Genomic DNA, 16,448 nt, shown 5'->3' on the forward strand with positions numbered 1-16,448 from the left:
GTTTAAAAATGAGTAAAGGAACACCGGGGGTATGTTCTTCTGCAGGTGGGTATTTCTTATTCTTGCACACTCTAAAAATTTGGGGGGAGTAATAGAAAGATATCCTCAATTTCCATTCAGGGAAAAGAAAACTGGCTAAATACCATGCCAGCCTTGTAACTCTGAATTTTGCAACTGCATCACAGCACATTTTGTGCTAGTGCAAAAATTGCATGAATTGTGCAAGAGCAATCCTATTGGAAATAATGGGATTTCTCTTGTACAACTCCCATTGTGCCATTTTTGCATTTGTGCAAATTGCCCTGTGGCACAACTGCAAATGTGCAATATTACAAAGCTGATGTAATGTTGTGGTGCTGTATGTCAGTCACCATGTCTTAGTTTGCAGAAGTTTAGGAAACACTGCTACAGTTTCTTAGACACTGAGTAAATAGAAACACCAGTATTTAAATGAAAGCATCCGTTGTAATATGAAGAAAAGCACTGGCAATATAAAGGAATCCATTTAGCTAAATGTTCACCGTCAGGCACATAACAATGAATCTGTTTCTTTTATTACCATCTCATGTCGTCTGTAATCTCCTAATGGAAAATAATACGCTGGTGATGAGAACAAATACTGAGCTGAATGGGACAGAAGCTGGTGAGAGATTTGCTTTCAGGACTTAATGTTCCTTTTCTTCCCCCTCCATTGTCCGTGTAACAAATCTTCCTTTGACAAATATTGTATTAATTGACGCACTCCTTTGAAATATCTGGGCTGCTTCAGCAAAAAAGGCACCTCCTCGGCCCTTCAAAAGCTCTCCTTTTTTTGGCTGAAGGTCACTAAGGTGGATGGCTGCTTCCCAGGCTGGAGGCTGGTTCTGATGAAGAGTTAGGCACTGAAACCAATAGGCTTGGAGCCAAAGCATACATTACCTGAAATGCACTATCAACAGGTATGCTTAAGAATGGGAATTTATCTTTAACAAAAACTAGCTGCGGGGGTGAGGGGTGGAGATCCAGAGCAGGACTGTGGCACACAAGAAGGGGGCTTGTTTAACCACTACACCATTTATCCAAAAACACCCCTCCTCTAAGCTACTGTTTGTACCCTAAATGGCAAACTGTTTGTGCCAGTGTGGTGTAATGGTTAGAGTTAGAGTAGGATTAACTAGCTGTGAGGAGATTTTGGTGGTGTCATTCTGTGCTGTTTTTACTTTGCTCCTGTGTGTACTTTCACTCAGTATTTCATTAAGTGATTTTTAAAGTTTGTCTATTCTTGCATTTGTTTTAAACTTGTAGGAAGCCATCTTGGGGTCAGTTGATGGAAGGAGGCCTACGAATGTAATAAACAAAACAAATATATTCAGTCTTTTCTAGGAAAGCTCAAAAAAACAATCCCAGGGGAACAGGGAACTTCCTGTTCCTAAGCAAATGCAGCCAGCAAACAGAGAGCAAATGCAGTGGCACACCCAGGCAAGTTGGGCACCTGGACCACCCCCGATGTGAGGCCCCCACGCCACTGATGTGAGTCCCCTGCTGCCACCGTTACCCCCCCCCCACCGCTACCATTGCCACCATGAGGCTGAACCACCAATCTTTGCAAGTATTGCAGTCACCATGTGCGCAGCCGCTGCCCCCCACCCCCCGCCTGGGGCAGCAGCAGACAGAGTAGGAACGGCCGCTGGGCTGACCCTCCACCTCAGCAAACCATGCCTGGACAGTCAATCCAGCAGTTGCTCCCTCTCCACCTGCCGCCGCCACGGGGGACCCACTCCAGCCCCCGCTGGCCGCACACATGGTGGCTAGAATACTTGCAAAGATCAGCAGTTTGGCCTCGTGGCAGCGGAAGCAGGCAACCCTGCAGCAGCCTTCCAAGGCCTCCCCCCAAACCTTGGGGGCCATGGGCCAGGGCACTTCTGGGCAGATGCGTGATGCTGAACATCTGCTCACTCACCCACCCACTGGCCATGAGGGCCACACCTGCTGCACCCCAGAACTTTGGGCCAGCCCTTTCCACATGACAGCATTACAGGATGTGACACAGACCTGCACAGCATACAATGCTTCAGAAGAGGTGTTTGCATTACCCTCTGCCATGCTGTGTAAAACCAAGAGCATACTGGCCCAGCTCTCCACCACACTCACAACTGCTCCCAAACAGCGCTCACCTGCTATTAGCAGGGAGCCAGTTCTGCAGGACCTAGCCCGCTGGTAGAACCCCTGGTGGTGTTCTATTGAGCAGCAGCGATATAGGAAGATGCTGACAGGCATCATCTCATACTGCACAGGAGGAGGCAATGGAAAGCCTCTGTGGGCACCACCAGGACTCTGTGGGCACCACCAGGAGTCGAAATCGACTTGATGGCACACTTTACCCTAGCCCTGCCCACACATAGGAGTTAGCCCTGCAACCATGGTGTGAGCCCCCCTCCCCCCTGTGACAGCTGCACAAAGGAAAAATGACATGTGTGCCCATGCACGCATGCACGCACACACACACGCACACGCGCGGGCACACACACACACACTGCTCAGCTCATTCTGCATCCTCTGTGCAACACAGTCCTGCAGATGGGGCAGGGCTTGCATGCTAGTGAGCCCACCAGCACCCCCAAAGCAGCCCCAACTGCTCCCCAAGGAATGTGCAGGATGGTTGCCTGGGAAGTGCCTTTATTATGCAGAATGACTACACCGTGAGGAAAGGCATACCAAGTGCACACTATGGCTGTACACTGCACACCCTCAGGTGCCAGGGAGCAGGGGCATGTGTTCCCATACGTACTGACAGTATGCCCCTCTCACAGCCCTAGCATGGGCAGAGTTAGCAGCCGCTTGTGAGGGTGTGTGGAGCAGGGAGTCAGATAGACGCACCTGTGGGACTGTGTGGGAACTTGCAGCGCTGTTGCATGGAGCACAGCTTCTGCCCATGCCACCGTCCTTGGCAGTTCAGGTTGCCCCCCACCCCCACCCATTCTTCTTGGTGTGCAGGACTCATGTCACACCAGAGCAGACACACACACTCCCTAGACACACTCTCCCTAGACACATGCATACACATACATCTTAGGGTTGCCAACATCTCATTGCCAGAATGAGGGACATATGTTTGGGGCTGGGGCCTGGGGGGGAAGGCTGGGAGGGGGCAAGCGAGTAAACAGGTGGGCAGGGAGGGGTGAGCAAGCATGCGAGTGGTGGGGAGGGGCGAGCAGGCAGACGGGCGAGTGAGCAAGCAGTTCTTCCACATGCACACCATCCTATCCACGGTGCCCTTTGCCACCCATCCTTCTACACCCAACCTATCTATTTGGGGGCCTGGGAATTCTCTTTCTTCCCAGGGATCTCACACCAGGACTGCCCTCCTCCGTTGAGAAGAGGCAGCCTTCTTATCTCCCCACAAAGCTCAGCCTTCCATTCCGTCCTGTAACACCCTGCAAGCCTATCCCCCAACAGAAGGCCCACAGGTTTCACTGTCAAGGCACCCCACCTCCTCTCTCTTCTCAGGCAAGGGTGGCCATTGGGCAGGCTAGCACCAACAAGGGGGGCTGTGTTTCAAGGCGTTGGCTGCATCATCTTTCTTTAAAGCGGGAGCTCACATGGATTACAGGGCTTCAGAGCGTGTGCAGAGAGCACTGCCCGAGGCCAAACATCTGCAAGGCTGCTGCTTTGAGCTCCTGTGTTTTGTTTTGTTTTTTGTGCCATAATGTCACCTACTGGCAAGGAATGCTCTTTGCTGTGTGCACTGGCCCTGCTACCTCTGGGAAGGGAGCACTGGTGGGTCCCCGCCAATGGAAGCCCTTCTCCCCATGGCAGCTGCTCTCTCCCTTGGTGCTCCCTCCCTGCTGCAGGCTTCTTCTTACCATATGGTGGACAAGTATGCACTCCCTCCTCTCCCTCCTCCCACTGGCACCAGGAAGGGGAGAGCAGCAGCCCCATCACCTGTGCAGTTTCCACCTGGAAAGGGCAAGGGAGATGTTGCCCTAGCCTGGGGGGGGTATCACCTCTGGGGCAGCAGTGGGGGAAGGAACTGGAGGGTAGATGCAGGGTCTGCATAGGTGATGAGGCTGCTGCTCTCTCATGAGGTTGGCATGGGCGGGGAATATGTTCCTGTTTTCCTTTGAGCTCATTTGCAAGGTGCCTGCCACTTTAAGAAAGTTGGAGCGAGTTGGACCCAGTGCTTTTGCTGGGCAGGCTTTTTCCAAGCGTTCTGTTTGCTTTGCAGGGCACTCTGGTATCCAGTCTCTATGGTAGCTCTGTGAAGAGGAGGAGAGGGGGCCTTGAGCAGTGTCCTGCAGCATCCCGTGGCTCCACACGAGCACTGGGAGGGGGTAGGCAACCTCCTCTGCTTGCTAAACCTGGGCTTAGAGGTATGGTTGGGAACTGGGTGACCCTGTTTTGACAGAGCCCTGTTTGAGGGCTTGCCAAGGTTTCACACAGGTGTGCTAACCCTGCCTTCAGTCCTCATGCCCTGTTTTTGCTGGTCCTGAGAATAGCTTCAATGTGTAAATAGGGTCTAATGTCTTTGTTAATTTGACAGTCAGTTGAGTCATGATCTTTTAAACTGCTGATGTTCTTCTGACCAGCCAGTTCTGTCTTGGACAATTCTAATTCAAAATGTGTCAGTTAGCAGACATAACATAAACCTTGAGTGATCAGAGAATAGCTGATACCTCAATAAAGTTGTGACTTCTCACAAGAAGGAAACCATGCTTACTTTATAATGCAATATTTCATAATATTTATGGAACCAAGAGGAAATTTAAGCATGACTGGAAAATTGTCATAATAACCCGGGCGCTCATACTGTAATTACTTTTTGTGTTTATCTTGTTTAGATAGACTCATCAATGTGACTAATACAGAATTAAATGAAACAAATCCCTGCTTTAAAAGTCACAGTACTACAAGTTGAAAACCTACAAGAAGGTAGGGATGTGCACAAAACCGAACCAGGGGGAGGTTCGAGCAAAACCAAAACCAAACCACCCACTCCTGGTTCGAACCTGGTTTGAATTCAAACTGGTTTGAACCGGTTCGTACATTCAAAAATTGGAACAATGGTAGCTGGCACCCAGGGGTACCTGCCACCCAAAACCCAAAGCAATCAGACACTGGTACGATTTTTTATGAATTTTTGAAAATAATTTTTATTTTTTCTCATAGGGTATAATGGGACTCGAACCAGGCCATTATACCTTATTGTGGAGCACCCATGGGTGCCAACAACCACCCAAACCCTGAAGCAATTGGACACGCCTACGATTTTTTATGAATATTTGAAATATTTTTAATTATTTTTCTCATAGAGTATAATGGGACCAGAACCAGCCCATATACCCTATTGTGGAGCACCTAGGGGCACAAAAGCAGGGTGGGTGGTAGACAGACAGGGGAAAGAAGGGAAATTCACACACACACACACACACACACACACACACACATACACTCGCTCCCAGCCTTGAAGTTGTTTACCGCCTTGCAAAGAGCCTTGGGTAGTTTGTTGCTGTGTGAAAAACCCAGTCATGAGAACTAGTTTGACATGTCAAGCATAATCATATCTAGTTGATTTAGGAAATTATAAGAAACCACATAGAGAAGATAACGCCTACACCAGGCTATGGAGGGCTAACACATTCATATAGCACTGAACACCCCACCCCCACCCACCCCACCCACTTATGTAACATTCTCTGTCCTTCTCACATATTTCTCTGGGCTGAAGAACAAGACCAAAATGACCACAAGCCAGGGCCGGCTTGATAAAACAAAGAAAAGTGTCTCTATCTTGCGATTGATCAAAGAGCTGGGCTCCTGATTGGCTCCTCCCGGAAGCCCAAGAGAGGGATTCGGAGACCCAGGCCTGATATTGTTTATCAAAGAGGAGACACTCTGCATAGATGAAGTGATTATTTTGACTTGGAGAGCTGGTCAAAAAGGTATAAAAAGCTGCAGACAGCCATCCATGGGGAAGGGTAGGCATGGGCTTCTTCATGGAAGAGGCATCATGTAGTGCCTGCCTGTATCCTCAGAGCCAGTCACCCTCCCACTGGAGAAGCCAGTGGAGATCTCGTTCCAGCGTACTTGGAAACTGGTAAATATTGTCCAGAGCTATGCCTCATAAACCAGCCACTTCTGACTCACACACCTGTTCCCCTCCCTTCTCCTCCCGGCTTTCCCCTCTGTCCCTGGATCTATCTCTTACCTATCCGAGTTCCAGCGAAGCCCCTGCTGCAGCCATGATTTGCCAGGTGGCAGGAAACAGAGTCTGGTCTGTCCCTTCCTTTCCTCCTTCCAGTCCATCCTCCTCCCACCTTCCTAAGCTGTTTTAATGGACATTCCTCTTGTCCGTTTTCCTACCTCCTTGAAAACTGTACTTTAGCTTTTTTTCCTTTCTGCCAGACATAGCTTCTAGGATTGTTTGGGAACAATCAGGAGATCGCAAAAGGCCTTCAGCCACTTGCTTCTTCTGAAATGAAACTGTTTTAAACTATTCAGCATTTAGTAGAAGGGTTAGAAAGAAATGCTTTTTCTGTTAATAGTCGAAGATCCCTTGCATTTATTTGTGATAAGAGTTAACTATCATAGAAATTATTAGACCAAATTAAAGGGGAAACACTGATTGCCAGGTTGGGGGATTCTTTTGACTTGTTGCTACGTAACAGCAGATAAGGTGCTCTGGCACTCACAGAAGAAGAATCTCTCCGTTTACTGATACACGACTGTCTTTTCTTGGTGAGACCAAAACTCTTTCCTAGTTAGCAGCTCTGCATTTTGAGAAAAGGGGAAATGATTTTAGGAATGCTTTTTGTTTTTACTGAACACTGCATTACAATCATAGAAAAATGAAATGGATAACCACTTACTCATATGCCTAATCACCTACAGTTGTAATCATTAGCCTTAATAAAGCCCATTTAAACTCACAGTTGTGAGTGTGCATGTGTGGCATCTTTCCTTCTCCAGAATAACCCATGAACCTCAGAAAATGAACACTGAGACAGCTTGTGGGCTGCATATGATAGGATAAGGGGCAGACCACTACCAATGCCTACCCCCTTATCGTATCACCAGCCAAGAGTAAGTTGGGTGGTGAAGCCAGGGGCAGAGAGTGGAGACCAGTGGGTGGGACGAGGGGCAGAGTTAAACACAAAACTTTTCTGTTCATCAAAACAGGGCCAGTTCTTCCATGAGGCACAATGAAGCAGTCACCACAGGTGGCAGGTCCTGGGATATCTCCTCCACCATCACAGGCACCACCCCATTGGTCTTTCTCCCTTCCCACCACACCCCTCTTCACCCTGCTGTGGTGTACCTCTTTTCTCCCAGATGTGCTTTGTGCAGCCTCCACTGCAGTGGCTGGCTTTCCCCATCATCTGGTCGCTTTCCTCTTCCTCCTTCTGGAAGAGGAAATGGAGGAGATGCAACTGCTAGGGACACTCCAGCTAATATCTCTCCAAGACTCACTTCCTCCTTCTGGAGGAATTCTCTTACTACAGTCCCCAACAATTACCTCTCTTCTATCTCCTCTTCTGAAGAGCAGAAAAGAGATGAAGGAAGGGACAATGAAGGTTGGGAGAAGCCAGCCACTGTACAAGGTGCATCTGAAGTGAGATGGGTAGCGCCCCAATGGAGCAAGTATAGCTGCACTTGTGCAAGGAGGATCGTCACACGCAGCGTCAGGTAAGGAAAGCAGGAAGCACTTGGAGGGGGATGGTGGGGTATGAAGGGATTGGCAGGGCAAGGAAAAGTTACTGTAAGGGGCTTGACAGGCCTCAGTGGGGAGGGCTCTGTGGAACTCAGTGGGGAGGGAAGATCAATTAAGGGAATCAAGTGAGTGAATTTTCACACTGCAACCACCATTCCAAACTAAACGTACTACAGGGAAGGGGTGACTTCTGCAGATCTTTCTTTCCCTCTAAAGCCATTGCTCTTCAAAAAAATATGTCCCTGAGGGCCACATGCCTCTCAGGGACATACATTTGGGATACACCGTGGGCTTCAAAGGGAAGGGGAGGCTGGAAAAAAATCAGCCCTCTCCATAGAACCAGTGCAGAGTTTGTCTGGATGTTACTTTAAAAACTCTGGCCCCATTCAGACATAACGTGGAACCGTGGGTCCACCACACCACCCCCTCCCCTTGCACTCCTGTCCACATTCAGCTGACAGGGATTGCTGCCTCTCTGCAGTCAGTGAGACTGCAGAGAGGTGGGGAGCTGGCTGTGCATGCCCCCTTCTTGACAGAAGGACAACTTACAAAGACCATTGGGCCTGAGTGAGGGAGGAGCTTCCTCCCTCAACTCTGGTTCAGCATTCAGATGTAATGCTGGCACTGCAAAACCAAAGGTAAGGGCAGCAAAATTCCACTTTGATCAAAGGTTCAGAGTGAAGTTTGGCCAGGGAAACCACAGGTCCCTTTTCACCCTTAACTCCAGTTTGCTGAATTTGGACAGGCAGCTTCGGAAACTGGAGATGGAGGGACCTCCGGTTTCCTATTACATCCAAATTGGGCCAGTGTGAATAGATATGGAAATGGGGGGAAATCACAAGGTGGAAGCTTACTATGTTACCTTAGGCAGCACTGAGGCTTCACCTGGGCCTACACTAAAGGTGAACAGTGTGAGAAGGAGAGGGAGAGAGAGTTTGGGGGGGGGGATTTCTTTCCCCCTTGCTTTCCTGGCTACAGAAAACTAAAAACAAACACATTAAATAAATAAATAAATCATGTAAGCTATAAATATGAGCAAAATATTTGACTGATCAGTTGTCCCTATTCAGTCCCAGTACAATTTTTCTCCACTCATCATTGCTGATGTTTACCTAGGAAGCTGCCATATACTGACTCAGACTATTGGTCTATCTAGCTCAGTATTGTCTTCACAGACTGGCAGCGGCTTCTCCAAAGTTACAGGCAGAAATATCTCTCAGCCCTATCTTGGAGAAGCCAGAGAGGGAACTTGAAACCTTCTGCTCTTCCCAGATTGGCTCCATCCCCTGAGGGGAATAATTTACAGTGCTGACACTTCTAGTCTCTCATTCATATGCAATCAGGGTGGACCCTGCTTAGCTAAGGGGATAAGTCATGCTTGCTACCACAAGACCAGCTTTCCTCTTTCTTTTTAAACTGTGAGCCCTTTGAGGACAGGGAACTATTTTCTCCTTATATGTAAACCTCTTGGAGAACTTTTCTTTTGAAAAACAGAATATACATAAAAATAAAAATAATAACAACATGAACAATAACTATGTGACACTAGTGTGTGTGTGTGGTACTTTTCAAAGAACCCGACGTCATATTCAGACATTATATTGTACGTGAGTACTGGTGTCTGTACACATGTATATGCTTTTGTGGGAATGATTGTACATATGTACGTACCTTAAAAGTGAATCTGGGTACAAGCCCCCCTCAAATATATGGTACAGATAGGAAGTGTACTACTATACATGAATTGAATATAATGTGGAAATAAAATAAATACGGACATCCCTCACATCACTTCTCCATTTGACAGGCTGTGTGTGTGTGTGTGCACACGCGCATCCATCCGTCTGTCATGTGTCTGTATGTGTGTGCCCCCCCCCCACAACATCAACTTTGCAATGAATGAATCAATATGAACCAAATTGGGTATAGATATAGAAGCACAGATTATACATGATGTGTGAATAGTGCACACAGATTATAAAAAATGTGTGAATAGTGCTCTAGTCTTGGGCTAATGCCTGGAATCCCACCGTTATTTTGATCCTGATATTTGTCATGTAAAAGATTCATTAGCCTTACTCTGCAGAAATATAAACAATTTTATCTTAAATATGAATGCAAGATGCATGATCACTGGGTGCTATCCTTTAGCCCACTAGAATAATAATTTCTTATAGCAGAGTGTTTACTTGGTTCATATCTCCTAAGTTCATACCTGTGCCCTTAGCAGAGGCGTATCTAGGGAAAACAGCGCCTAGGGCAAGCACTGAAATTGCGCCCCCCCCCAAATATCTGGCACCCATCTTTCAGATAACTTCACCATAATATCAGCTCAAAAAGTAAAAGTCAAGCTTATTAATCTTTTAATTAAAAATTATGGCACTACCTGAAAATTATAACTGCACCTTACTTGCTTTCACTGATGCAAATTGCTGAAGCAGCACAGATACAGCCTTCTTCAGAAAGCAGGAATCACACCTATCAGCTATTCAGAGAGGTACTGGGGACTGGATGTAGTCCTTACACTCGCTGATCAGCATGTTCATTGCATTCCAAATCCAGCATTGTGTATTAGTAACCCTCCTGCCCCCCCCGCCCCCGAGCTGCTATCTGCCAGCAATCAGTAACATTCACATTTTTTATATCCCGTTCTTCCTCCAAGAAGCCCAGAACAGTGTACATACTTAAGTTTCTCCTCACAACAACCCTGTGAAGTAGGTTAGGCTAAGAGAGAAGTGACTGGCCCAGAGTCACTCAGCAAGTCTCATGGCTGGATGGGGATTTGAACTCGGGTCTCCCTGGTCCTAGTCCAGCACTCTAACCACTATCAAGGCAGATAGCAGCTGGGGGGCGGGGGCGGCAGGAGGGCTACTAATACACAATGCTGGATTTGGAATGCAATGAACATGCTGATCAGCGAGTGTAAGGACTACATCCAGTCTCCAGTACCTCTCTGAATAGCTGATAGGTGTGATTCCTGCTTTCTGAAGAAGGCTGTATCTCTATATTAAAGACAGACAATTTTTAAAAGCTGGGAAAGCTTGGGTGAGAAGATGGGTTTTCAGGTGTTTTTTAAAAAAATTGCCAGAGATGGCAATTTTATTAACAATAAACCCACTTCTACTATGGGCTTTCTTTGGTCTTTGCCTAAATTCCCTTGGGTTGAGGATAAATGTTGAAGAGAATGAAAAGAACAGAAAAATACATAACAGGTGCTGTCTTTAAATCTAAAATGTTCCCTCACTAGTAGCCATCACATGCTGGAAAATCTCAGGCCAGGGGACTGCTTAGTCTGCATTCTCATGACTTAGGACAAGTCAGTTGTGCACCTGACAAACGCTACTTATACAGCCAATTATTTTCACTCTTCATTACTGCATGAGTATCAAATGGTTATGTGCCACAACACCTTCCTTATAATGAATCTGACTTAGAACCAAGTTAAATAGAATGTAATGCAATTTCCATTTTGCATAGGTAAGGCCTGAAATTTAACTGGGTCATCCTGAGCAGTTTTATGATCACACATGAGATCTTAGATCCTCACAAAAGGAGCTGTTCCTTACATAAGACATTCCCAGCCCGCTCACACCTATCCTCCTAACTAGAATCAACTAGCTACAGCGAGCCAACATGATCCATTCACCAAATAACTTAAAGAACACACCTTGAATTGAAAAGCTGTTTTCACACAGTTGCCCTCAAATCGGGAGTCCAAAATGTCTCCAAGAATAGAAGCTAATAGAAACTTTTTGGAGTCCCCAAAAAGACCAGAAGTAAACAACAAACTGGAACCTCAACCAAAAACCAGGATGCAAACGTATTGTAACATAAAGGTTAAGTTTGTGCCATTGAGTCGGTGTTGTTGACTCCTGGCAACCACAGAGCCACGTGGTTGTCTTTGGTAGAATACACAGGAGGGGTTCACCATTGCCATCTCCTGTGCAGTGTTTCAGCACCTTTCTATATCGCTGCTGCCCAATATAAGAGTTTCCCATATCCTGGGAAACACACCAGTGGGGAGTCAAACCAACAGCCTCCTGCTCTCTAGTTGCTTCCCCACTGTGCCATTTATGGTTCAAGTGACTCCAAATACAAATAGTAACCATACATTTTTATTTATTTATTTAACATATCTTTATACCACCCACTACCACAGTCTCTAGGCAGTTTACAGCTATAAAAACATATTAAAAGATCAAATTAAAATACCCATGAAAGCTATCATATACATACATATAAAACATATGTGATGAATTTTCTGGATAATGACTCTCTTCTATGATTTATCAAACATACAAAAATTTTGTTAATACTAATACATCAGTATTACTAAGACATCAGTATTACTAAGACATCAGTATTACTAAGACATAAAGCATTAGTAATACTAATACTAATATAAAATTTTGTTAATACTAATACATAGAAAAACTCAAGTGAAAAACAGGAACATATAAGATTGCCAGAGTGAAAATTGACCCAGATTAATCTACAGTTCAAAGTAGAAAACATATTTTGCAGAATTCTTCATCTTAATAAGAAAACTCTTTCAGAATCAAAGAAATCACTCATGGCAAATTTGCACTAGGACCTCCCAACTACCTAAGAACTAGATTCTTCTGCAAACATTGTGCCCATAGATCAGAAAATTGTTTTTCGCTTCCATATTGTGCATATTAAGGAATCTCATTCTACATAACACAAAGGACAAGAAATACAAGGCCAGATATCCCATACATGCTTCAGAGTAAGTTATATTGTAGTCAGTGCAATTTAGTCTCAGGGAAACATGCATAAGTTTGAGTTGCACTGACCTGAAAGTCACCAAAGGATCTTCAAACCAAGCCATAGAAATAGCTTTCTATACACAGAAGGTATCAGGACTCTTGAGAGCTCCAGGTCACACACCCTTTACATGTGATATGTCACATGATGACATCACATGCAAAGGGGGTGTGGCCTCGAGGTAGAAATCGCCGGAGAGAGCTCTTCGGTCTCCTTTCAGGGCAGGCTTGCTGCCGGGAAGCCTGTATCTTCTCTCTCTCTCTTCCTCTCTGGGAGGGAGAGAAAGAGGAATAGACGCTCTTCGGCAGCAAACGCTCCCTGAAATTAATGCAAAAGTAAGGGCTTAGGGAGGCTCCTGGGGGGCGTGTGCCCCGTCCCGGACTCAGAGAAGGCGGCGGGGGGCGCGAATAAAAAAAAATTTTTTTTTAATCAACTGAGGTGGTTGGGGTGGGGTGGGGCATGGCGGGCACTTGGCGCCCCTCTGCAACTGGCGCCTAGGGCACGTGCCCTGCCTGCCCCCCCACTGGTTACGCCTCTGGCCCTTAGGCAGATGAGAAGAATATAACAGCATAGAATCTGATTATGTAAAATGCTTCAAGAACTAATTTTCATACCCTAAGGAAAGATATGAGTATGATTATTAGAAACTCCATCTGGTTTAAGTCAGATCAAGGCAAAAGAAAAGCTGGACACTGAGTGATAAATTATATAGAATATAAACAGTTTTGCTACTGAAATAAGCAAATGACAATCGTTTGTGTATAATTATGCAATATTATGTATCATTAGGGGCTTAAAAGTCTCAGATTCTGCAAACAGCAAACAGGTTGTGACATTGTCATTAACATAACAGCGTAATGTCAAGTTTGACTCTATTCAGCAGGCACAGGCTGCCAAATTGTCATATTATGGACAAAAAACTCCACAGTAAAAATCAATGTGCATTAAATTTACTAGGCCTTTCTCTGTGCCCTTAAGATAGCAGTTGGGACCTAATCAAGAGGTTCTAAAGCTCAGACCAATGTAGGTATAAAATGAGTCACAGGGGTTGCTCCCTGACTGATCCCACAGACAGTGTGGTTAAAGAAAGCTTGCACAAATCCATAAACAACTAAAAATGATCCACCAAAAAGTATCATCCTTTACAGGTTTATATCATGCTTCCTCTCCCTTTCTTCTTGCTACTGCCAGAAGCAGTAATCAAGGGCATGCATCACTCATACTTAAATGTTATTGATAACTGGATAGAGAAAAGATGGGAATTCTTGGGACTAGAAAGTGGATGCAAAACTAGAATTTCTTTAACTCTGTTGCCTCCTTTCTAGCGGCAACTTATTTTGTATCATGACCTTGTTTAGACCACATGATGAATTTGACAGGTTCCATGTATAGGGAGCTTCTGATTTTGTATATTTGATGCATTCACATGAAACGTGAAACTGGAGTTTGCCAAACCCGCAGTTAATTTTTGCAAACATGAATCTCATTCCAGACATTCGTCTAATTGCGGCCTGGCAACCTCCAGTTTCAGAGTAGGGGAGCCCCTCCGTCTTCCTTGTCCACCGAGGCCACATCCCAGCAAGCCCTGTAGTGCTTATGTTACCAGACTGTGGGCAAGGCGTCAAAACATCTGCAAGGTGACAGCCATTGACAATGATCTTCAAGGACGTGTGCCGAGCAAGATTGGGCCATTTCAGAATGAATGGACCACCTGCCCTCAGCAGGAAAAAGGCATTTAAATCCCTTCAAATGGCATGCAAGCCCTTCTTCTGACAGCAATTGCACCACCACCCTCTTAGAGCCCTGCACCAAAACCGATGCAAGTACAATTGCTAGCAAGGGAGCCCCTGGTGGCGCAGTGGTAAAACTGCCGCCCTGTAACCAGAAGGTTACAAGTTCGATCCTGACCAGGGGCTCAAGGTTGACTCAGCCTTCCATCCTTCCGAGGTCGGTAAAATGAGTACCCAGAATGTTGGGGGCAATATGCTAAATCATTGTAAACCGCTTAGAGAGCTTCGGCTATAGAGCGGTATATAAATGTAAGTGCTATTGCTATTGCTATTGCTATGATGCCGAGGGGCACGATTTCCTGTTACTTCAGGAAGGGATCGTGATGACTTCATAGGAGGGAATATGTATATGAGGGAGGGCAAAGGATCCTGGGGTCTGGTCCACTGTGACCAAGGATGCTCTAGCAATGGCCAACTCCGGCTAAGTAGTCTAAGGACACCAAACCACAGTCCTGCCCCCGTGTCAGCTTGAAGCCTGCAGATTAGCCCTCTCATGAGAAGGCCAGTCTACTGGGGAGGACCAGAGGCTGCAAGACCTTTGGTCCCCTGTCGGACTGTGCTCTCATGAGGTAGCCCATACAAATATGGGCTATATTTCTGGTTAATAAAAGAACTTCAACACAGCAACCCCCTCCTCTCCAAACAACCCTTTTCAGGCATGAAAGGGTTGTTTGGAGAGGAGGGGGTTGCTGTGTTGATTTTGATTGAAGGAGAATTTGCCATTCCATGTGTCCGAGCAGTACTGAGTGGACATAACAGGGGAACACCAAGACTGGGGATAGATCTTCACTCATTCAAATTTCCTGGGTTCAGAGCAGTGTTACGGCTTATACAGATCACATGCTGCGGGAAATTGTGGGAAAGAGGAGCCTGGTTATCAGTGATCCCAAGAGAGTGGGTTCACTGTGCCGGTTATAAAGAATGAACATGAGTATGTTCCAATGGGTGGCCGGACTGGCAGAGGGCCTGCTAGGCTTCTTCTTCATAGCAGTTGCCAAGAAAGGGAGAAGTGTTGCTGGGTTACCCATCCCTGCATCTTGCTTGTGTCGGACAACCAGTATGGGTGGCATCTGCCATCCAGCCTGCATGCATATCTCCATGGCCTTTCACTCTCATGAGGGAGCAGTCCTTGGGAGAAGGGCTATCATCTCACATTATTAGCAATTCTGCCCGATCCCTGTGTACCCCTGGATAGTTCTTCTCATGAGTTGTGAATGGGTCTCTCCATGGCCTTCCACACTCATGAGAGAGTGGTCAACTCCAGAGCAGCATCCATCCTCATCACGTAGGAGGTATCTATTTTTTCATTGGCGACAATGCTGCTCCTGCTGGATGGTTCTTCTCATGAGTCAGGCGAGAAACCACACATGTTAACCCAAGGGGATGGGGATGGGCCCCCCTTCCCCAATTTGATTGTACAAAAAATAGAACAGAACCATTCAGTAATTCTTGGGTGCACCTGAGCCCAGGTATCACTGCCCTGCCATATGTTCTCTTTGCAGCAATCTCATTGGGTTGCTCATTGAGTTTATGATGCCACCGCAACCACATGTGCTTGTGAATATACTTCTTTGATATATTTTAGGGGAGGAAAACACATAGTACCCATCTTCCCATCCCGTCCCCTTTATCTTCTGATTGCCAGAAGGGGGGAACATGGGACTCAGTGGGAAGCGGGCAACCCCCCATGTCACTTCTCCATTTGACAGGCTGTGTGTGTGTGTGTGTGTGTGTGTGTGTGTGTGTGTGTGTGTGAGTCCATCTGTCATGTGTCTGTGTGTGTGCGCCCCCCCCATCAACTTTGCAATTACTAGATCAATATGAACCAAATTGGATATAGGTGTAGGGACACATAGGGACAACTCAAGGCAATTGTGATAATGTCATCCACCTCGATGCAAGAGGCGGACATGTAAACATTTGAGGTGCAAGTGGGCTAACTTGTGGACTGCCAAACCGATTTGAACCAAAATTGTTACAGCTGATACATAGGGATGGCTCAAGGGTATAGTTTGTAATTATGCCATCCACCCTGATCCAATATGGTGAACATTTGAGGTGCAAATGGACTAACTTGTGGACCACCTAATTGATTTGGAACAAATTTGGTGCAGTTGTAGTGAGTGACAGAAAGGGACACCTCAACAGCATAGTTTGTGATGGCATACACCCCAGTTCAATAT

General features: G+C 46.2%; 1 long non-coding RNA gene across 1 annotated transcript; it reads right to left on the reverse strand.

The window, feature by feature from the left end:
• Positions 1-445: 445 nt before the first annotated feature.
• LOC128342227 (uncharacterized) lies at positions 446-12,651 on the reverse strand. The gene is made up of 2 exons (XR_008314843.1): positions 12,505-12,651; positions 446-1,318 (listed from the first exon to the last, which is right to left on the reverse strand). It is a non-coding gene; the product is annotated as an uncharacterized LOC128342227 (long non-coding RNA).
• Positions 12,652-16,448: the final 3,797 nt, after the last annotated feature.

The sequence above is a fragment of the Hemicordylus capensis genome, chromosome 2 (genome assembly GCF_027244095.1).
Source record: "Hemicordylus capensis ecotype Gifberg chromosome 2, rHemCap1.1.pri, whole genome shotgun sequence".
NCBI classification, from domain to species: Eukaryota; Metazoa; Chordata; class Lepidosauria; order Squamata; family Cordylidae; genus Hemicordylus; species Hemicordylus capensis.